Raw genomic sequence first — 23,027 nt, 5'->3', positions numbered from 1 at the left:
ATTGCAATCACTGGGGTTCTGGTTAAGGGTCATCCAGGGGGCTCCCCAAAGACCAAGTATATGGTGATCTCAGGGAGTGAGGCTGCAGTTTTTAAAATTTTCAAATTTCCTAGGAATCCTTAAGCGCAGTCCAGATTGGGATCCACTGAATTAATGTTTTACTGTCATTGTTACTCATTTGTTCTTTTTTTTTTTTTGAGACAGAGTCTTTCTCTGTCTCCCAGGTGGGAGTGCAATGGCAGGATCTCAGCTCACTGCAACCTCCACCTTCTGGGTTCATGTGATTCTCCTGTCTCAGACTCCTTAGTAGCTGGGATTACAGGTGCCCACCACCATATCTGGCTAATTTTTGTATTTTTAGTAGAGGAAGGGTTTCATCATGTTGGCCAGGCTGGTCTCAAACTCCTGACCTCAGGAGATCCACCCGTCTCAGCCTTCCAAAGTGCTGGGATTACAGGCATGAGCCACCGCACCTGGCCTCATTTGCTCTTTTTAAGCCCCATTCTTGGTTAGCGGGATGGCTCATTCCAGCCTGAAGTCATGAATGGAAGAGTTAGTGGCCAGGAATTTCCGGAATAAAGAAGAAAGGGTAATTAGCTAGGTAAACAGGAAGTTAAAATCTGTTTTGGCGATAAAATGAGCCCACAGGGGCTGGGAGGAGAATGGTGACTGAGCCAGCTGTTGACTAAGGCTACTTCTCCTCCTCCCTTGAAACTTACTTGGAAGAGCAGCTGAGGCAGAAAGATGGGAAGCAGTCTTTTCAAGAGTTGGTAACAAAACCTCCAGTTTAAGTTTCAGCTGCCTGCTCTGTAGATTCTTCTTCACAGAGAGAAAGCTCAGAGGTAAACCACACGGCACCCCGATCCATGGGAATCTACTTGGACTCACCCAAAGCGCACTGCATTCTGTCACTCATATAGCTCAGGATAATACATTTTTTTTTTCTTGGTTCATCATTTTAGTCTTCCCTTGCTCTTAAGTCTTAGATTTTCTATATACAGCCTCCTCCTCCACATCACATATCTTATGAGCACTAAATTAAAATGGCAACTTTGATAGAAGTACTAATCTGTGACTAAATATTTAACAAGGGGGCAGAAAGGATTTACATTTTGATCTTCAAACATTGGAAAATAAATGCCCTTAGTTGTCAGCTTTCCAAACTGACAAGACTGCAAGGGCAAAACAAAATTTCCATGCATTTGACTGACCTCTTGTGAGTTGAGCTATTATTAGCAAACGAGAACTTGCCAAAAATATCTGGAAAATACCAGATGAAAAGTGATTGAAACAAAGTATTTAAAGCAGGTCAGCAGGACCATGTCTGAAGGAACAGATGATAAAATACATCTGCATAATATATTTGTACATCATATATGCCACATATAACATTCATATATATACCTAACAATTCATTTTAATTCAGCAAATATTTATTGAGTGGCTATTGACCATGCCACCTTAGGCTTTGGGAACCCAAGCAATAAGCTTTAAGTTTTCTTACCTCCAAGAACTCACAGGCTAGAAATATATGAGACAAAACGCCAGGACTCCCACAAATTAATACACCTGACAAGGGTTAGATTAGCAATTTGCATAAAGTGCTACTATTGCAGCAATTACCAAGGAGAGGAAACTGATGTTTGTTCTGATGATCACAGAAGCCTTTCAGTAGAGATGACATTTACCTCCTTGGAATTACAGCAGACACAGGAGAGTGAGAATGTCACTCTGGCAGAGGAAACAGAATTTACAGGTTAGGAGTACACGGCTGGAATGAAAGAGTTGGGGACGGAGTGGATATGAAATAGCAGTGACTACGGTTTGAGTGATAAATTTCTTTGCATATTCATTGATTCAGCAAACTTTTAATGGGTGCTGAGGGAGGTAGGCCTAAGTGCTGGGTACAGAGGCTGAGAAAACACGGGAGGGAGTGGTGGAAGATGGCAACTTCACGTCCCCTAGCTGTGAAACAAACAGAAAGCACCAGCCCTGTTTGATCCTTCTAGAAGGATTTTTTGTGGTGTCCTAATGATCCCTTTTCTTGATAATGGTTACCATTTCATAAAGCACCTCCTAAGTGCTGTGCTGAATAGCTGTGTTACTCCTAGTCCCTCCAGCAATCCTGCATGGGAGGTGTTTTCTCTATTTACACACAGGAAGAGAAGCTCTGAGTGCCTGAGAGTGCCCAGCTTGTAATAGACGATGCTTGGATTTGTGCAAGCATTAATCTCAATGGCCTGGTAATTATAAAAGCTGAAGAACAGCTGAAATCAAGAATGTCTCCACCCCAACCTCTGAGGAAAATACCGTCTCCAAACGCCTTGGGACCACCCTGGTCTCCGGTGTTGTGGGACAGCTCTGTCCGGTCTGTGCAGGTGATTTATGTCTGCCCGCTTTTCGGAGAGATCAGAGCTTATTGCCTTGCTGGGCAGAACTGCAGCTGGGGCCTGCGCTGTCCCATCCCCATCCCCCCCGAAAGCAAAGATTTCCAATTACTGCTCTGTAGAAAATGTCAAAAGCATTATTCAACTATTCATTACCCCAGGTTTTGTAATTTTTCATATGTTTTTACTCTTATCTGCCAGCACTTGAAAAAGACCAGCTTTTTCCTCTTAAGAGAGCTTAATGTGCAGAGCTGCGCAGTCTTCCTATTATGTTCTTATCAGCCTCTCCCTGTGGTAGGCAGAATGACAAGGATGACAAAAAAAGAACCAAAAATATTTGAAGGCCTTCGTGAAAATCCACAGGAATGAAGGATCCCCAAAGCCTGAGGCTCCGTTCCTCGAGTGACCTGGACGGAGGCCAAGGGCGGCTGGCACTAGCTCTCACAGTCCACTCAGCAGGAGCTCGTGGCTAGTGCTCATGGGACCCAAAGCACCACCCCAGGGCCATGGGATTTCCCGCAGGGGCTTAACTGGGGGATTAAGCAGCTCTGAGGTGCCAAGAGGTCCCCTCTCCCCGAAATCCTCATACCAGTGCTAAATTACCTTTGGTATCCCAAGGACCAGAGGCTAAGGGTAGCTTGGGGTGAGTGGTCAGCTCTGCTCCCTTCTCCTCTGGCCCCTCCGCCCCATTCTTTGATAAGGCAATTGACATTTTTCTCTTTGCTATGTAAAGTGCTATGCAGAGGCAACTTCAAGTCCCCTAGCTCGCTCGGTTCCACCTAGATGGCGCCCCAAGCCCCGCCTGTCTGGAGATTCTGAGCAGCCATCTCCCTGGATGCTTTCCTCCCACGATCCCCAGGTTTCTGAAGCGGGCGCACCAGGACTCCTGGCTCACCCAGAGAGACGCCTGGCCCGCGGCGGGGCTCGCTCGGGGAAATCCCCGCCCACCTTGTTATTCCTACAGGGGAATCCCCGCCCCCCGTCCCTGTCACTCCGGGAAGGGAGTTCCCGCCCCTCGAATCAACCAGAGGGAGGGAATCCCCGCCCATCCTGGAGGCTTGGCTGATACCCTGCGCGGAGCGGCGCGGCGAGGAGCGGACCCCAGCGCCGGTGTGTGCCGGCTCCGGGCAGCGGGACGCGGCGGGGCGGCGGCTGCAGGCGGCGGAGGAGCCGCAGGCCGAGCCCAAGGCGCCGGGATTGCGCCTCCCGCGGCTGCCGGCGAACCGCGGCTCTGCAGCTCGAGGCAGGCGCGGCGGCGGTTCCGGTGGTGGCCGCGGTGCGGCAGCTGCGCGGGGACCCGCCGGGCGGCGCCTGGGTCTGGACGCGCGAGGAAGCCGCGGGAGCTTCGGCCGAGCCGCCAGCAGGTGAAGCGACCGTCGCGCTGCAGGACGCGCGGCTCCGGGTGGGCAGGCGAGTGGGGAGGCCCGGCACCCCCGAGACCTTATGTGCCCGGGAAAGTTTAGCGACAAATGCGGGTGCGGGAATCCCAGTCCCGGCGGGGCGGGGAGTGAGGACGCCGAACCGGGGTCCCACGTTGGGCGGCGCAAACTCCTCTCGCATTCGGCCAGGGACGGGGAGGGCGGGGCGCAGGCGAGGGGGTCGGGCAGAGCGGGACCACGATAGCGGGACCGCCGGAGACGCACTGCCGGGGGGTACTCAGGACAGGGCCGGGAGCCCCTGCCCTGGCGCGCACCCCGGGTCCCCATCCCTGGGCCGTCTTCTGGCCCCCTCCTTCGGCAGGAGCGGAGGTACTCAGGTACTCCAGCTGCAGGTACTGTCTTGGGGACCACCCTCCCTCGGATTTGTTTCATCTCTCGCCCCCCTCTCTGCACAGAAGAGACGTTAGATGCGGGGCGAGGGAGTGCAGGGGGCGCGCAAAGAGCAAGGGCATCTTAGGGCCGGTTATTGGCGTTTGCCAGGGAGCTGGGGAATGTAGTGATAGGAAAATCCTGCTCTTCCTCTGAAGTCGAGTTTCTCCTAAAACCTGGTTTTCCCCACCATCTCTTCCTCGCTCCCTCCCTCGGGTTAGCGTTTGCGTTTTAAGCCTTTGAGCTGCCCGTTGTTCCCGCTATTCGAAAAATCCATTAAAGCGCAAGGCTGAATTGAGCAGGGGCAGGGTTCAGGACCCCTGGCAGGAGTTTGCCAGAAGCTGTCCTCGGCAGCCCAAATCTATGCAGAGACCTTGATAAGGGACACTGAAGTGAGAAGAGGACGAGGTTTGGCACAGGCTGGTCACAGAGACTGGAATGGCAGGCACGAGGGCATTCCAGAGCCCCAGACTTGCCTTGGTACTGGAGGTTGGGCGGTGTTGGGGGATGGAGCTGAGTCTGAGTCTGTCCCTTGCAGCTGGCCCAACCCCTTGCCTCCTACGAAGGTAGGGTAGGTGGATATGTTTGCCTTGACAAACCGCAATGAAACTACTGGAAGTGGTTGCTGAGTGGCTGCAATAAGTGATGCCCTGATCTGTCCTTGCAGAGAGACCCCCTGGACTTTCAGGGCTTTTTCTCCATTGGGGTCTCCCACACTCAGATTGCTCTGGGCTTGGGTTTTAGGGGCCTGGTATCTCTGCTGGGCTAGGTTTTGTGGGCTGTGACTTGTGGGTTGAGGTCAGATAGGTACAGGTTGGCAGGTGTGGTGTGGGAGTGCTGCTTGTGGGGGCAGAAGAGAATGTCTCAGAACACACCCCTGGCTGTAGGTGGTGGTTCTGGCTTCATCAATTTCTTCTTCTATTAGGATGGGCCCAGAGCTGCTGCTCCTGTAATAACCACCTAGTGGTGTGAGAGAGTGAGAGAATGTGTGTGTGTGTGTGTGTGTTGTGGGTTAGGTGTGGGAGTAGGGGGGTGGCAGGTGATAGGAGAGGAAGAATCAGAACCATGTACAGTAAATAAGTGCATCTACCATGACATAGTTAATATGCTCCTGGAGAAATATTGAATTCTACTTTAAATCTATCACTGAAATGGATTTTGCATGCGCTTTATGGCAGTTTACTATTTAAGGAAACTTATGATAATTTCTCTATTCATTTCAATCATTTTATTTTTGGAATACCTGTGGTTTGCTGTGCTGGAGGCTGAGGAGGCTTTGAGGTTCTGGGATATGCTTAGATGAAAGAGGCTCCCTCGCAGCCGTCCGTTTGTCAGTTTCCGTCCAGCAGGAGAAGGGAGAAAAGCCTGCTGAGGGCTCTGGTGCAGACCACTGAGCATGCTGCATGTAGTAGGCGCCCTGTGTTTATTGGATGAAGGAATGAAGAGATGATTAAGTGGGTAAAGTACCTGAAGAGTGGTCCAAATAAAACATTTTGGGAGTATGGAAGAAAAAGAAGTCGCTTTTGCCAGAGCATCTGAAAGGCTTAGTGGAGGAGCTCTTAGGTAGAAGTCGTGTGTGCTGAGACGGTGATCCTGAGTTAGGACTCAGTGCTAAGGACTCAGAAAAACTTAGTTTTCCAGATAGTAGGGAGATGTGTTGAATTTTTTTTTTTTTTGAGACTGGGTCTCACTGTTGCCCAGACTCAATTAATCCTCCCACTTCAGTCTCCTGAGTAGCTGGGATCACAGGTGTGTGTCACCACACCTAGATAATTTTTTGTAGAAATAATTTTTGTTTTTTTTGTATTTTTGAATTTTTTGTATTTTTTGCAACCATGTTGTTTATGCTGGTCTTGAACTCCTGGGCTCAAGTGATCCTGCTGTCTTGGCCTCCCAAAGTGCTGGGATTACAGGTGTGAGCCACTGCGCCGGGCCTGGACCCTTGTTCTGCTCCTTCATAGCCCTTTAGCACATACCATGCTGCCCTGGGTGTGTTTCTTTAGGGCCTTATTTTATTCATACCCAGATAAGGCCTGGAACAGGTCACCCATCAACTTCCTTATGCTAGACAGGAAAAGAGGCGGAGGGAACACCCCAGGCCCCACCGCCCAGGCTGATCATACTCTAGGGTGTTGTGGAAACCCTCTCCCACAGGCTCCAGGCCGGGTGAGCTGAGCAAGATAACACAGAGCTGTGGATACTCCCTTGCCTTTGATCATTTTGGCCTAAGTGACTCAGACCATGGTGGTGGGGGCATCTCTGTTGGAAGGTGGCTCCAGGTCTCTCCTACTGCACCGACCACAAGGGGACATATTCCAAAGATGCACCCACAAAAGGTCAGGAGCAAATCCAAAGAGAGGCCGAATCTCTTTAAGAAGACAGACTTGGCCAGGTGCAGTGGCACGTGCCAGTAGTCCCAGCTACTCGGGAGGCTGAGGCTGGAGGATCGCTTGAGCGGAGGCGTTCTGGGCTGTAGTGCGCTATGCCAATTGGGTGCCTGCGCTAAGTTCGGCATCAATATGGTGACCTCCGGGGAGCGGGGGACCACCAGGTTGCTTAGGGAGGGGTGAACCGACCCAGGTTGGAAATGGAGCATGTCGAAACTCCCATGCTGATCAGTAGTGGGATTGTGCCTCTGAATAGCCACTGCACTCCAGCCTGGGCAACATAGCGAGACCCCATCTCAAAAAAAAAGAAGCCAGACTTGGAGACGCAACAGTTTTCAGCCTCTTTCTTCTGCCCTGAGCCGCATCCCCGCAGCACTAGGGAGGATGCTAAGGTCAGACCTGAGTTTCAAGGACAGGAAGAGCTAGGCAGGCAAGCCCATGAGAAAGGTTGGTGGACAAGTGGAGAGGCAGGGATGTCTCAGAGGCACCCACACCCAGAAGGCTGATAGGAAAAGGCCACTGATAGGGAGAACAGTGTCTACAAGGGGAGTTCATGAAGCCAGGCTGCAAGGGAAGAAGGAGAAAATGATGGCCAAGACAGCGAAACTGTGGGTATAGACACTGGATCCAGAAGTGTGCTGGTTGAAAATAATCCACAGAGTATTTTGAGGAGGTTGTAGCATTAAAGGAAGGTTTATTCAGGAGAGTCCCTTCATTCTCCCTCCCAGACATGTTTGGTAAACAAAAGAGAAGTGGGAGAGAGTAGAGAAGCAAGATCAGGGGTGTTTGGGCTGGAAGAGGCCAGAGAGAGAGCACAGATGATCAAGAGCAGGTGCAGAGAAAGAACAGCTCTGGCATCTGCCTTCCCTGGAAGGCCAGAAGGAAGCAGAGGTTGGTGAGGCTCTGGAGAGTGTGAGGAAAACAGGGGAGTCATTTGCTGAAAGCTGGGGGTCACTTTGTGAAGCTGGGGGCTAGGGAAAGGCTGCAGTACTGCTGCCTGCCAGGGGAAGCAAACCTGGCACCTGGCACCAGTGGAGGCAGCCGGGAGGGAAAGGAAGGACTCCTGAGCTGGGGTCTGAGGCTTTGGCTGCAATCCTAGCAGTGCAGAGAATTTCCTGCTGGGCCAGATGATTAGAAATTTTGGAGCCTCCGTTTGCTCATGTGTAAAATTGGTGCAGTCGCTCCTTCACAGGGTTGTTCTTGGGAGGAATCAAAAGAGGTAGTAAGGTGTGTTTGGAAGGCTCTCCATGACAGCATCTGCTCTGTAGTGGATCCTTTTGAATAGTGTGTCCAGAAATGCTTAAACCTCTCACCAAAGTCAGCGAGAGCCCAGATGAATGCAGAAGGCTGGACTTTTTAGCAGACTTGCCTGACGCTTTCCTTCAGCTGTGGATGTAACGCTTTGGACTACTCTGAGCAGTTGGGTCTCCCTGTTCACACCGTGATGAATCCTTCAAGATTTCTGCCTTTTAATCTGTTGACTTGTTGCCCTGCTGCATCTGAATTTCGTGTCCCTCTCTTATTCAGAGATCCAGTTGCCAGGTGCAAAGCAGGGAGAGCCTGGATAGTCTCCTCTGTCCTCCGTGGTTTGGAAGGGGATCATGCACTCACACTTGCTAAGGCCTGCATTTGAGGAAACTGAGGCCCAGAAAAGCAGAGAACTTGCCCCCTTAGACAACCATAACTAGAGTCACAAAATACAGTTACTTGATCTGAGGAACTCTTGTCTTTCAATAGCAGTGAACGTGTTGGCCAAGATGCAGGTGGCTGAGGAAGAATTAAAAATCTGCAGTCCCCCTTGGTTTTATTAATGGGTCTTTGATTATACTTGGAAAGATGAAAAACTAGTCTTACTTATTAGTGAAGAGGGAAAGAAAAGGAGCACTTGACTTACTAAACACTACATAGGTATCTGCCAAATTAAATGAATCTAGGAGAAATGTGAATTTTTTTTTTTTTTTTTTTTTTGAGATAGGGCCTCACTCTGTCACCCAGGCTGCAGTGGCATGACCACAGCTCACGGCAGCCTCGACCTCCCAAGCTGAAGTGATCCTCCCACCTCAGCCTCCCAAGTAGCTGGGAAGCTGGGACTATAGGCACTTGCCACCACACCTGGCTAATTTTTTTTAAAAAATTTTTTGTTGAGCTTGGATTTTGCCATGTTACCCAGATTGGTATCAAACTCCTGGGCTTAAGTGATCCACCCACCTCAGCCTCCTAGAGTGCTGGGATTATAGGCATTAAATAATGTTTTTTAAGGAAACAGAAGTATAGAATTATCTGAAAATTTTTCTCAAATTATTCCTTATTTTCTAACCAGATGGTCTATGTCTAGATTATATTGTCTTTTGGACTTATGCATAGGTTGCATATAAAAGGATAGTTTTTTTTTTTTTTTGAGATGGAGTCTTGCTCTGTCACCAGGCTGGAGTACAGTGGTACCATCTCGGCTCACAGCAGCCTTGGATTCCCAGGTTCAAGTAATTCTCTTGCCTCAGCCTCCTGAGTAGCTGGGATTGCAAGCACATGCCACCACGTCCAGCTAATTTTTGTATTTTTAGTAGACATGGGGTTTCACCATGTTGGCCAAGATGATCTCGATCTCCTGACCTCGTGATCTACCCGCCTTGGCCTTCTAAAGTGCTGGGATTACAGGTATGAACCACCATGGCCGGCCAGGATAGATCTTCTTATGGTATCTAAAAATTTGACCATCCCGATCTCCTATTATCCGTACTTTAGAAATAGAGAAAAGATGGAATTGGAAAAGAATACATTTCCCATGGGTTCTGGCAGGGAGGATTTGAAGCCAGGTAGGTCATCTGATTCAGGCTGATTGTCTGAGAACTGAAGAGTTCTGCGTTCTATTTACAAATATGTTCAAGAAGACACTGGGAGCATTTACGGTTTGAAAACTTAATAGATGAAGAGGCCTTTTGTGGTCTGATAAAGTGGCTGAGTTGAGAGATGGTTTGTTAAGACACTAAGCATGCGGAGAAGACACATTTCTCTTTTAAGCCTCTCCCAGTTCCAGGAAGAGGCCTACCCCTGGCCATGACCTCTCTCTGATGCCAGCAGCGTCTTCACCCCACACTCTCGATGGGACCAGAAAACAGTCTCCAGCCTGAGAGTCCCGGCTGCTCTGTGCATGCCTTCCCTACCGGAACGCATCTTGAGTGAATAATGACTGGGCTCTTAACTTCCAGAAAATCAGAAACCTAAGATTCTTGACTCTCTTTAGGAAGCCAGTGAATGAAACCAGATAGCATCGAACACCTGGCTGACAAAGGTGTTCTTGGATTATTTGTTTTTGGGTTACACAGTGTTTCTGTGGCTCATTGAGTCCTCTAGGACATGTGAAGAGGTTTTGGGAAAGCAGCATTGGGGGAACCAACTTCACAGCAAAGAGGATTAATTCTGAACACACAATTGTTGCGAGCTCCGAATGAAATACTAGCAGGGAGATGGGAGAAGTTTTGTTGTCTTTTAAGTCTAAGAAGCAGTCTGAAATGCCTAGATATCTGCAGGAGGATTAAAAAATCACAAATTCTTAAGGATTTGCAAGCCCTTGAAAGGGCATTTTCCAGGCCGGGCGCGGTGGCTCCCGCCTGTAATCCCAGCACTTTGGGAGGCCGAGGCGGGTGGATCACGAGGTCAAGACATCAAGACCATCCTGGCCAACATGGTGAAAACCTGTCTCTACTAAATACAAAAAATTAGCCGGGCATGGTGGCACATGCCTGTAATCCCAGCTACTTGGGAGGCTGAGACAGGAGAATTGTTTGAACCCAGGAGGCAGAGGTTGCGGTGAGCCGAGAATGCACCATTGCACTCCAGCCTGGGTAACAATAGCGAAACTCCGTCTCAAAAAAAAAAAAAAAAAAAAGAATGGGCATTTTCCAATCTCTGGCCTTCAGGGTGAAATAAATTTAGCTCGTTGCAGTTGAGGATCTCTGGTTTTAACAGCTTCCTGAGGAAGGGGCTTCTAGGGCGTATTTGGCCCTTAACACTGGGATGCCCCAGACTGGTTCTCTGAGGTGTTTTAGCAGGAGTCGAAATGGATCTCAGAGGGGTTCCTCTTGCTCTCATTTTTATCAACACTTGGACACCTCTAGTACTTGGCTTTGTGAGCCCTAGACTTTATCATCCAAGTTAACACAACACGCTCTATCATCCCAGCCTCAGGACAGCCAAGATCATCCTGCATGGCTAAAAATAAAGACCACACTCATACAGTGCAGAATTAGGATTCCTACCATGCGCGGAGGCACACTTTGTGCTGTGGCTATCCCAGAGTCATTTCCCTGGCTGGGACCTGCCAGCTCAGGCAGTGGGAGCTGTGCTGGGAGGAAGGTGGGAGAGATGGTAATTTTAGATCACGGTGTACTCAGTAGGGGGAAGAGGGTGGGGAACTGAGCTGCCTTACATGGAGGCCTCCAGGCATCCCCAGACAGCTGGTGGGAGGAGAGAGGGTGCCAGGGAGCTTGGTGCTGCAGGGGCCTTCTCACTGCTGTCACTCCTAGGGAGACCTTGGGATACCTAGGGGGAACAAAGTAAACACCAATTCTTTTTTTCTTTTTTTTGGAGACAGAGTTCCACTCTGTTGCCCAGGCTGGAGTGCAGTGGCGTGATCTCAGCTCACTGCAACCTCTGGCTCCCAGGTTCAAGAGATTCTCCTGCCTCAGCCTCCCAAGTAGCTGGGACTACAGGCATGTGCCACCTCACCTGGCTAATTATTTTTATTTTTAGTAGAGATGGGATTTCACCATGTTGGCCAGGCTGGTCTCAAACTCCTGACCACAGGTGATCCGCCTGCCTTGGCCTCCCAAAGTGCTGGGATTACAGGTGTGATCCACTGTACTGGCCAAACATCAACTCTTTTGTCCTTTTCACCAAAGACCAGCACGTTTCTGATGCCGGCCTAAGATGAACCTGGCTTGTCCTGTTTACACGTCCTGGGGTGTTACTGTAATTCCAATATTCCAGACGACTCTGTTTCTGAAGAGTGGAGAGGCAAGTGTATTTTGGGGTAGCAATAATATCTGGGGTTTGTGGGTACAAGTTGGAACACCCAGTAATACCCCTTTTCCCTGAGGAATTCCAGGGACTGAGCCACCAGAAGTGTCTTCAGCAGCCTGACCTCTGCATTTCCTGAACGTTAAGTAGCTCCTGACGCTGCTTCTGTTTGCATGCAGGTGATCAAATAGAATCACACACTGTCTCCAAGTGCTTGAAGGTTTCTTTTTCTGTTTAATAAAGCAAGATGGCAATAAACTCTAGGTTTTTGTGCGTTGGCCAATGGACACTTGTAAAATGTCTGATTTCAGCTGAGTTTCAGTGGAACACCCCCCACCAGCCACCCAACACTCTTACTGGCACAGTGTGTTTTATAGAGATTGGGTAAAACTAGATTGTGCTATATGGGTCTCCTGATGAAGAGAATTCACTTCCAAGGCTAAAGCAGCCATGCAAATATTATTACAAAACCACTCAGCCTACAAAACTGGCATCGCTTTCCTCCACAGTTTGCCACCGCCCACTCTCCACTCCTACCCTGCCTTGGTCACCTTAATTGCCAGTATCATTAGGCTGAAAGACGGGACAGCTGTCTCCAGAAAATGTGCTCCGAGTGTCCTCATCAGCTTGGATTCCCAAGAGAGAGTAGGCAGTGAGATGGCACGAAGAGAGGAAGGTACCAGAAAGAATCATATTAACCCCTCTCTGGACCTACTACTTGCCTTTGAAAACCTAAGCAGATGTCAGGCTTCTTGATTGCTTTATTGGTGGCAGCTGTGGAGCTGCAGCCCACTATTTGGCACCTAGGAGATGCACAGGGCCCCTGAGCACACTTCCCGCCTTTGGATCCCTCACCTGCTCTGTCTTTACCTTGAAGATCTGTGAAGACTGCCTCTTCCCCTATAGTCTTCAAGATCCAGTATAATGTGGCCAGGCACAGTGGCTCACGCCCGTAATCCCAGCACTTTGGGAGGCTGTGGCGAGTGGATCACGAGGTCAGGAGATTGAGACCTTCCTGGCTTACATGGTGAAACCCTGTCTCTACTAAAAAACACAGAAAATTAGCCTGGTGTGGTAGCACATGCCTGTAGTCCCAGCTGCTCAGGAGGCTGAGGCAGGAGAATTACTTGAACCCAGGAGGCAGATTGCACCGCTGCACTCCAGGCTGGGCAACAGAGCGAGACTCTGTCTCAAAAAAAAACAAAAAAAGTCCAGTACAATGCCCTAGTACACGGGTAAAAATTAAAATTATCCGAACGTTTGCTATCTGCCAGGCACCGTTCTAGACACTTTACACATACAGCTCATTCAGTTCTCATAATCTGGTGAGGTACATACTGTTATTACCCCATGTTCGTTTCCTGGAGCTGCTGTCAGAAATTAGCACCAACTTGTCTTAAATCAACTGAAATTTATCCTCTCACAGTATCCTCTTCTCAGGTCGGAAGTCTGAAATCAAGGTGTTGATGGGGCTGTGCTCCCTCTGGAAGCTCTAGGGGAGAATCCTTCCCTGCCTCATGCAGCTTCTGGGAGCTGGCAACATTCCTTGTGCTGCCTCAGCTCAGTCTGTGCCTTTGTCTTCCCATCGCCTTCTCTGCGTGTCTGTGTCTTCTCCTCTCCTGTCTGCATGTCTCTACTTTGTGTGTCTTATAAAGACATTTGTCATTGGGATTAGGGGTACCCAAATAATTCAGGGTGATTCCAACTTGAGATTTTTAATTTAATTATATCTGCAAAGGCACTTTTGCCAAATAAGGACACGTTTGCAGGCTTTGGGATGTGGGTATATCTTTTTGGGAGCTACTGTTCAACCCACTGCAGTCCCTTTTGCAGATGGAAGAATGGTGATAGAATGTGGTTAAGAGAATTCTCTGAGGCTACACAGCCAGGAGTTGGTAGAACTGGAATTTACATACAGCAGCTTGGCTCTAGAGCTTGCACGTGGACCACTACCCTCTATTGCCTTTTAGTAAATGTGTTCCCTGATGGTTCACGATATGAATGGATGGGAGGATGGGTGGGAAAATAGATGGATGAAAAGATGCTGATAACAATAGTTGGCCGACATTCTCCTTCCCAATGTATTGAAAATAATAACAACAACTGAGAGTCATTGTTTTATGCTCTTGACCCAGGACTTGGCCTTGGATCCTCTTTTTTGGCTTTTCCCAGGAGTTCTCAACTATCTCAAGGCATTGCCTACTGTCTCTGCACTATTGCCTTCCAAATTTTTGTCCACAGGCTTGATCTCTGCTGTGTTCCAGACTCATGTGCCCCACTGCCCCCTTACCATTCCGTGTGGGGGTGTTACAGGTATTCCTGACCTAACACAACAAAACACAATCCTTGATAATATCTCTTCCAAGCTAGTTCTTTCCTTCTCCTCCTCCCATCTCAGTAAATGGCACCACCATCCACCCAAGGGCACATCCCCAAAACTAGAAACCACCCTTCATTTCTCTTTTCCTGACATTCTGTATCCAAATCCTGGAGTAAGTCCTGTTGGCCCCACCTCTAGCGTCCACGCCATTCTCCCGCCTCCACAGCAGCCACCCTTGTTAAGGTCACTGCCATCTCACCCCTGGACACGTGCTGCAGTCATCTTTTAACTGGGCTACCTGAGGACACTTGACCCCAGTCCTTTTCCTTAGAGGAGCCAGAGGGGTCTTTAATTTTTTAAAGACTTTATTTATTTATTTATTTATTTATTTATTTATTAGCAATTTTAGGTTCACAACGAGGAAAGTACAGAGATTTCCTGTATACCACTTGCCCTCCACATGCAGAGGCTCCGCCCTTGTCAGCATCCTTCACCACATGGTTCATTTGTTACCGTCTATGAAGCTGTTGGAACATCCTCATCCCTGAGTCTGTAGTTTACATTAGGGTTCACTCTTAGTGTTGTATATTATATGGATTTTGATAAATGTACAATGTTATGTATCTACCATTATGTTAGAATACAGAGTAGTTTCACTGGCCTAAAAATCTGTGCTCTGCCTCCTATTCATCCCTCCTGCCCCACTAACTCAGAAGTTTTTTCCTGTTTGTTTTTTTAGAGGGTCTCTTCCTGTTTTTTTGTTTTTTTAGAGGGTCTCTAAAAAACACAGGGTCTCACTGTGTTGCCCAGGCTGGTCTCAAACTCTAGGGTCAAGCAGTCCGTCTGCCTTGGCCTCCCAAAGTGCTGGGATTACAGACACGAGCCACTGTGTCCAGCCAGAGGGGTCTTTTAAAAACACAAATCAAGTCATATCACTCCCCAGCTTAAAACTGGACATTTCTCGTTGCCATTTCAGTGTGATTCAGGCTCCTCGCGTCCTCCTCTCCTGTGATTCCCTCTCTTTTTTTTTTTTTTTTTTTTGAGACGGAGTTTCGCTCTTGTTACCCAGGCTGGAGTGCAATGGCATGATCTCGGCTCACCGCAACCTCCGCCTCCTGGGTTCAGGCAATTCTCCTGCCTCAGCCTCCTGGGTAGCTGGGATTACAGGCACGCACCACCGTGCCCAGCTAATTTTTTGTATTTTTAGTAGAGACGGGGTTTCACCATGTTGACCAGGATGGTTTTGATCTCTTGACCTCGTGATCCACCCGCCTTGGCCTCCCAAAGTGCTGGGATTACAGGCGTGAGCCACCGCGCCCGGCCGTGATTCCCTCTCTTACACTCATTGCCCTCATTCCATTCCATGCCTTCCACATTTGTGTCCGTAACCTTGATCTCTACACGGTGTACTTCTTTCAGTTTTGGAACACGCCAAGTTCTGTCCCATATCAGGGCCCGTCTTCTGCTTGGAAACTTCTTCCCCCAGATCTTCACAGGAACGTCTTCTCCAAGAACATATGATCTAACAGAACCACCCCCAGGTACTCTATCGCATGACTCCTGTTTGAAATAAAATCCGTCTGTCTTACCTGTTGGATTATAAGCTCCATTAAAGCAATGAACTAGTTTGTGTATCTCACATGCTGAAAATTGTTCCTATTTCTGCCTTTCCTTTAAGGGTTCAAGGAAGAGGGTTTAAAATATCTAGTCTTAGCCAGGCGCAGTGGCTCACGCCTGTAATCCCAGCACTTCGGAAGGTTGAGGTGGGCAGATCACGGGGTCAGAAGTTCAAGACCAGCCTGGCCAATATGGTAAAACCCTACCTTTACTAAAAATATAAAAATTAGCCAGGCGTGGTGGTACATGCCTGTGGTCCCAGCTACTTGGGAGGCTGAGGCAGAAGAATCGCTCAAACTTGAAAGGCAGCAGTTCCAGTGAGCTGAGATTGTACCACTGCACTCCAGCCTGGGCGACAGAGCGAGATTCTGTCTCAAATAACAGCAACAACAACAAAAATAAGTCTGAAGGCAAATCAGAAAAAATCTTGAGCCTCCAAGTAGAGAAAAACAGAAATGATCTTCTTGGCATCTCAAGATTAAGTCCCAGGCCAACTTTTCAGAGAGATAGTACATTGGGAATCTGAGTGAGCATATTTCTTCCCTGTGTGTTAACAATCTGTGTCCTGGGTTTATGAGCAGAAAATGAATTATACAATAGACACTCAGTAAATGTCTGTTGACAAGTCAAGCTCTTAAAGCATTTCAGACACTGTTCCCAGGTATCCTTATTTTTCAGATGAGGAAACATTCGCTTGGAAAGGGTAAGTGACTTGCTTGAGGTTACATATCAAGAGTTGGAGTGAGAATTTGAATCCAACTCTCTCTGGCTACTAAGCCCCTATTCCCAACACGATTGCATACAGAATCTCCTAGAAGCAGGAACTGCTTGGGATCCCTAAAGTCTCTACAGAGCTCTGAGTTTACTAATTCATTTTCCTGCCCATAAACCCAGGACACAGATTGTTACCACACAGGGAAGAAATATACTCACTCACATTCCCAATGTACTGTTTCTCTGAAATGTTGGCCTGCGACTTCATCAAGAGAAACTAAGAAGTTCATTCCTCTTTTTCTCCACTTTAGGACTTTCAGGCTCAAGACTTTTTCTGATCTTTATTGCAACTTGATGGTTTTAACCCCTCTTCTTTGAACGCTTAAAGGAAAGGCAGAGATGACTGGGTCAAGTCCTTATATGCAAAATAGAATTTTTCTGTAATGAGAGAAAGCTCTGCGATCTTCTTCCTCCTGGTTTTCCTTACACATGAACACTGTGATGTTCTTTGCTCTTTTTGGCCTCCACGTTTCTTCCTAGCTGACAAGAGCCCTAGGGTGGGAGCATGGCCTCCATTTTCAGATTGGCTGTTAGCAAGAGCCTCTCCACTGGGTCTTACTAAAAGATGGGTCCATTTGTTGGTCACTAGCTTTGAGCCAGTCATGAAAGAAGACAAAGGACAGGTTCTTGCCCAGTTCAAGACTCAGGCTGGTCTTGAACTCTCAAGCTCCAATGATCCTTCTGCCTTGGCTTCCCAAAGTGCTAGGATTACAGGTGTGAGCCACTGCCCCGGACCTGGACTTGCTATTTTAAATAACTCTTTCTCAACTGCTCTGCCCCATCTTTGCCTTGACACAGCATGTAAGGTTTGCCAACAGTGGCGGTCCTGCAGAGATAGGAGGTGGGTAGCAGATAGGTCTCAAAGGTTGCAGACCAGGGAGGGAGAATGAGAAATCACCTATTCATTTCTTTCCCTGTTGTTGGACCTCCTTTTAAAAATAAGTTCCATCTTGAGAATTACATCAGCATCCCAGTAAGTAAACATCGGACAAAAAAAACTACTATTTTGGGCAAATAGTAATTGTGAGAATGTCCAAGACCCACAAAGGTAGGTTGGGCTTTTGTTCATAGAAAGGTCTATAGTGGCTGATTGTTTTAGGATATCTGGCAAAAATATAGCTGCTCTCCTGCAGAAAGGCTGAACTCTGGCCATTTGCTGTATATCCTGTGCTTCACCTCTGCTGTCATGAGTGGGGTTTGCTATGGTAACCAGAACTTTGCCCAAGGGTTGTGCATGTAAGGTGTCACTCATTGGTAGGACCCTTTATTTTTAGCATAAACCAAAGAGGAGCTGCTCATTGTTCCTGCTAGCATGCAGGTGGGTAGTCACAATGGAGCCTGGGAGGAATTGTATGTGCTATTCTCCTGGGGGAATGTCACCACCCACCACAGTTCTTATTTGTTGGAGCAAGATGTGCTTCTGGATTTCCATTGGTTAAAATCTGTGCTGAAAGTTGTACGCTAGGATAGTTGGACTTGCTTTTTTTTTTTTTCTGTGACAAGGTCTTTCTTTGTTGCCCAGGCTGGAGTGCAGTGGCACAATCTCCGCTCACTGCAGCCTCAACCTCGCAGGCTCAAGTGATTCTCCCACCTCAGCCTCCCAAGTAGCTGAAGCTATAGTATGCATCACGATGCCTGGCTAATGTTTTTGGTTTTTTTTTAGAGATAGTGTCTTGCCATGTTACCCAGGCTGGTCTTGAACTCTCAAGCTCAAGTGATCCTTCCACCTTGGCTTCCCAAAGTGCCAGGATTACAGGTGTGAGCCACTGCCCTGGGCCTGGACTTGACATCGTAAATAACTTTTTCTCAACTGCTCTTCCCCACTTTCATCTTGCCACAGCCTATAAGGTTTGCCAACAATGGCGGTCCTGCAGATGGGAGGTGGGTAGCTTCCCATAAAACCTCTGAAAACGATGAAAGCTCAGCAAACGTTTGAAGCAGGTAGTGTTATCCTCTCAACGTGACACTCATTTCTTTCCTAGTGCTTATACTCTGTCCTCACTGCCCCCAAATCAACCTTTTTCCTTTTTTCATCCAACTAATGTTTATTTAGCACATGCCACATAGAGAAAAGTTATATATACTTCAGATTCTGAGTATAGGGAATAAAAATCAAATTCAGCTTGCCTTGAATTATCAATTGTATCAAATTGTTTGGCTGTCTTCAGGACCAGAGGGAGGAAAAAAATGATGAAAACATTGCTTCAGGAACATAGTGGCCAAGCACAGTGGCTCATGCCTGTAATCTCAGCACTTTGGGAGGCCAAGGCAGGCAGATCACTTGAAGTCAAGAGTTTGAGACTAGCCTGGCCAACATGAAGAAACTCCAGCTCTACTAAAGATACAAAAAATTAGCTGGACGTTGTGGTATGCACTTATAGTCCCAGCTACTCAGGAGGCTGAGGTGGGAGAATCACTTGAGCCCAGGAGGCGGAGGTTGCAGTGAGCCGAGATCGTGCCATCGCACTCTAGCCTGGGTGACAGAGTGAGACTTGTCTCAAAAAAAAAGACCGAAAAAAAAAAAAAGCAAGAACATAGCCTCCTGAACCTCACTTTCTTTTGCTGGGCGCTTGGAACTAGCTAGGATCTCCCTTGGCATAGTTGCTGATAGATACATATATCTAGGACTGAGTAAATATGGAGCCATATAATACTGTACTCCATCACCCGTGAGTTTGGTTGAGGTTGCAAACTAGTCCAAAGTGAAGCCGCAGTTGATATCCACTGTGGGGCAGGAACACTGGACTGGAAGGCTCTTCCAGGCACAGACTATATCCTGTTTGATGTTGTGACTCAAGTACTTAGTGCAGTGGCTGTACTACAGCAGACCCTTCATGAAGGTTTTTAATGAATGAAATTAGCATCAGATCAGCATGTCTGGGTGAGATAAAAGAGCCTGGACTATACTTCAGGTCATACTTATAAGGAATCTATGAAGATCCCCATAGTTTGATATAGTCCTGCCCTTCAAAAACATATAATCTAATGGGAGAGAGAGGACCTCTGAGGCAGGCTAGTTATGACTCAGGATGTGTGGGAAGATGAATCTTCTGATAAAGGCAACTGAAGAGTTATCCTTCCATCACCAAGTTTCTTTTCAAATGGAAAGATTTCCACTTTACACACTGATCATTTTAGATGATTTCTTGAACTGTCTAAAGAATATCACACTTAAGCGGCCCCATTCATTCATTCAGTAAATCAGATTTTTTTCTTTTTTTTTTTTTGAGACAGAGTCTTGCTCTGTCGCCCAGGATGGCGTGCAGTGGCATGATCTTGGCTCATTGCAACCTTCCCCTCCCAGGTTCAAGCTGTTCTCCTACCTTAGCCTCCCAAGTAGCTGGGACTGTAGGTGCGTGCCACCAAGCCCAGCTAATTTTTTGTATTTTTAGTAGAGACAGTGTTTCACCATGTTAGCCAGGATGATCTCAATCTCCTGACCTCGTGACCCACCCAACTCTGCCTCCCGAAGTATAAATCAGATCTTTATTTGACACCTATTATGTGCTCGACGCTTACATTCTAGTAGGGAAGACAGACATTCAATATATGTTTTAAGCTGAGTCTAGAACATGACCCTCTAGGGAAGTGGTTCTCTACCCGGTGCACATTAGAAACTGCTCCTGTCATTGCTGCACATGACATTCATGCCAGGGGTCAATTCTGCGCCTTTTACTTGATGCTGCAAAGCATTTGACACACAAGTCATCCCTCCTTATCCTTGAAATGCTCCTTACCTTGGCTCTCTGGGTACCGCACTCTCCAGGTATTCCCCCTGGTGCTGTAGGAACATTCCTTCCTAGGTTTCTAGACCGCCTCCTCTTCCTCCTGACGTCTTGGTAACGCTGGAGGGCCCAGGACTCTGGCTGCACTTCCTGTCTTTTCTCTCTGTGATTACTGTCTGCAGTGTCGGTCATCCTCCTGGCTTTAATGTTACCCATAAGTCGAGAACTCCCACCGATCGATCTTCATCCTGTACTCCTTGCATATATAATTATCTACTTGACCATCCTGCTGAAGGTCTCCCGGTCATCTGAAACCGAATTCCGATTCCCACCCTGCCCCTTCCAGATGCTTCATCTCTTGTTCGCTCTTTAAAATCATTCTTTAGAATACAACCATTGCTCATCACTTCTCCCCTCATGGAAGCTACACTCGCCTCTCAATTGGGCTATTTTAGGAATCTCCCAGTTGCTGTTGTTCCCTTTCCTCCTCATAGTCCATTCTCAATGGAGCAGGCACAAAGAGTCTAGTAACATGAAAATCATTTCATGCCAGTTCTCTGCCAGACCTTCCTAGGAGCTTCCCATCTCACTCAGAGGAAAAGCAAAACTCATTACACAGCCCACCAGGCCCTTGGTGGTCTCTCCCCTCCCCTTACCCTTCTCATTCTGATTTCATCTCTTGCTTCTGTCTCAGGGCCATTGCACCTATTTCCTCAGCCTGGAATGCTCTTCCTTCATGTAGCAGACTCTCCCTTGCCTCCTTCGGGTCCGATTCAAATGTCCCCGTCAGTGAAGTCTTCTCTGCTGCCCTACACTAGCCCATGGCTTCATATCCCTCTTCTCAGCTTTATTTTCTCCGTTGCACAGTGTCGGTTTTTTAACAGAGTGTATATTTTACTGACCTAATTTGCTTTTCTGCCTGCTTCTTCCCATTACCATGTAAAACCTATGAGGGTATTTTTTAGAAGGGGGTGGTGTCTGTTTGGTTCATTGTCGTATCGTCAACACCTAGAACGATACTTGGCTTATAGCCGGCACTCAGGAAACACTTGTTGAGAGAATGAATTAGAATCATTGGTATTTAATTTAAATACTGATGCCCCAGGGATGCTGATTTAATTGGTATGAGGTATAGCCCAAGCACTGGTATTTTTTGAAAGCTCCCCAGGTGATTCTAAAGTGAAGCCAGGGTTGCCAACCACTGCTTTCCAGATCTGAACTCTGTTGTTTTTCTGCTTTTAAGGACTTTGCCTCTGTGGCATAAGTTGTTGCATTCTTAGAAAATCCATTAGTCTCAAAACTCAAATTGCAGTGGATGGTAGAAATGAAATCTGTGTTATGTATGATAGCATATTAGGGTTTAAATTGGATCATCTCATTAGTGTAGATGCTGTGGACGTTCTTCCCTTTCTGACCTAGGCTGAACTTGGATGGGGAGGCATAGACCCCATACTGCAGAGTCAGGTTTGTTCTTTGTTAATTTCCCCGTTACATGTCAGACTTTCATCTTTATATTTGAAAAGAGGGTGGGGGTGTGAGTCTGGCTAATTATAAACTTCACTTGCTTAAATGGACTATGCATATGTATTCCATACTCCCACCGTGAATGTTCACCTGCCCACTGTCTAAATTCTGGCCGTCTCTGAAGGCCCAGGGAAAGTCTCATTCCCTTTGAAAAGTCTTCCCCTCCTTCCCTGGCTGGCAGCCTTCCCTGGAACACCTGGCATCTTTACCTGCTACCCAGCACATGTTGCTTTGTTGGTGAACCTTTTGATGGAGTTGCCTTTTTTTTCCCCTTCCCTCCTGGACTCAACTGTAACCTCTCCAAGGGCACTCAGCCATCTCTTTCACCCCTGTGTGTCCCCAGCATCAGTCAGTAAAGGGATGTTGATGGATTCGTTAAACTATCCTCGTTTAATGTGTTTGCAGCGTCTAAGCACCATTGCCGAGCGGAAGGGGTGTCACTCAGCACAAACACCTTGGCATTGTTCACTCTGGTTTATCATGGATCTGTGTCATTCTCATTTTATGATTTTTTAAAGCAACGGAGTGCAGAGCTTTTAAGATTTCAAATCCTAAGGTTTCAGTATCCTGTTTTGAAAATGATGTATTCAAGAAAGCTCAGATACAATCTCATTTAGCTTTATTTTCTAAATCAGATTCAAAGTAATAAAATTTTAGCTGCCTTTTAGGGGCTTTGAGAGGAAGCTCCAAGACAGGGCAAAGAGGCTGTGTTAAGGAGCCCTTCTCTCTTCATTAGAAGTAGTGGCTTTTCTATTGTAGTCTCATTATCAAGTTAACATTCTTCACCTCACAGCCTGGGAGATGGGTAACCTGATACACAGGAGTTGGAGGAGGGTTTAGAAATGAAGCTCTTAACACCTTTGTGGGCCCTTGAAGTTCTCAGTTGGTGGGTGGAGGGAGTGATGTCATAGTGAGACAGGAAATGTTGTAAAGCTGGAAAATGTCATAAACCAATCTCCATCTGGTTGTAGATGTACAAGAAACAGCAAAGAAAAGCACATTGTGTTTTTATCCAAAGGGGATAAGGTTACTAGACCTGCATATCATGGGAAAGCTGCTGACTTAGCCTATCTGGACTTTTTAGCAAGGTGTTTGGCTGGCCCTGTGCAGTGTCTTTGAGGGCAAGATGGTGCAGTATGGACTGGACAGTAGCAGCAGGTTGTGATTTGCAGCTGACCCTTGAATGCCTGGACAGTGGGTGGTGGATTGGTGTTCATCCAGAGAGAAAGTTCCAGAGAGAGTCCTGTACAGTTCTACAGTTGGCTTTATCCTGCTCCTGTTCAACATTTTTATCAACTATTTGAATATAGACATGAATGACAAGTTTATCTTATTTGCTTATGACCCGGATCTAGGAAACACAGTGACCTCATTTCACACCAGAATCAGAATCTAGATAGGCTTACAGGATAGGCCAAGTCTTGCAAAAGTCAGCCAAGGGCCTCAGGTGCAGGTCCTGCACTTGAATC

The 23,027-nt window shown here is 47.4% G+C and overlaps 1 protein-coding gene across 9 annotated transcripts in view; it reads left to right on the top strand.

The window, feature by feature from the left end:
- The first annotated feature begins 3,451 nt into the window (after positions 1–3,451).
- Positions 3,452–23,027, top strand: part of PDZD2 (PDZ domain containing 2) — a 471,153-nt gene continuing 451,577 nt past the window's right edge. For 7 of the 9 annotated variants that reach the window (XM_078365629.1, XM_035291726.3, XM_035291725.3 and 4 more), the window contains exon 1: positions 3,452–3,751. The gene's annotated coding sequence lies outside the window, so the exon portion shown is untranslated. Of the gene's footprint in view, positions 3,752–3,973; positions 4,159–23,027 lie in introns of those variants that run through there. The other 2 variants (XM_078365636.1, XM_035291723.3) reach the window with 1 other exon arrangement.

Source organism: Callithrix jacchus, chromosome 2 (genome assembly GCF_049354715.1).
Source record: "Callithrix jacchus isolate 240 chromosome 2, calJac240_pri, whole genome shotgun sequence".
Lineage (NCBI taxonomy): Eukaryota > Metazoa > Chordata > Mammalia > Primates > Cebidae > Callithrix > Callithrix jacchus.
The sequence above is the reverse complement of the archived record's forward strand: the minus strand, read 5'-3'. Positions and strand labels throughout refer to the sequence as shown.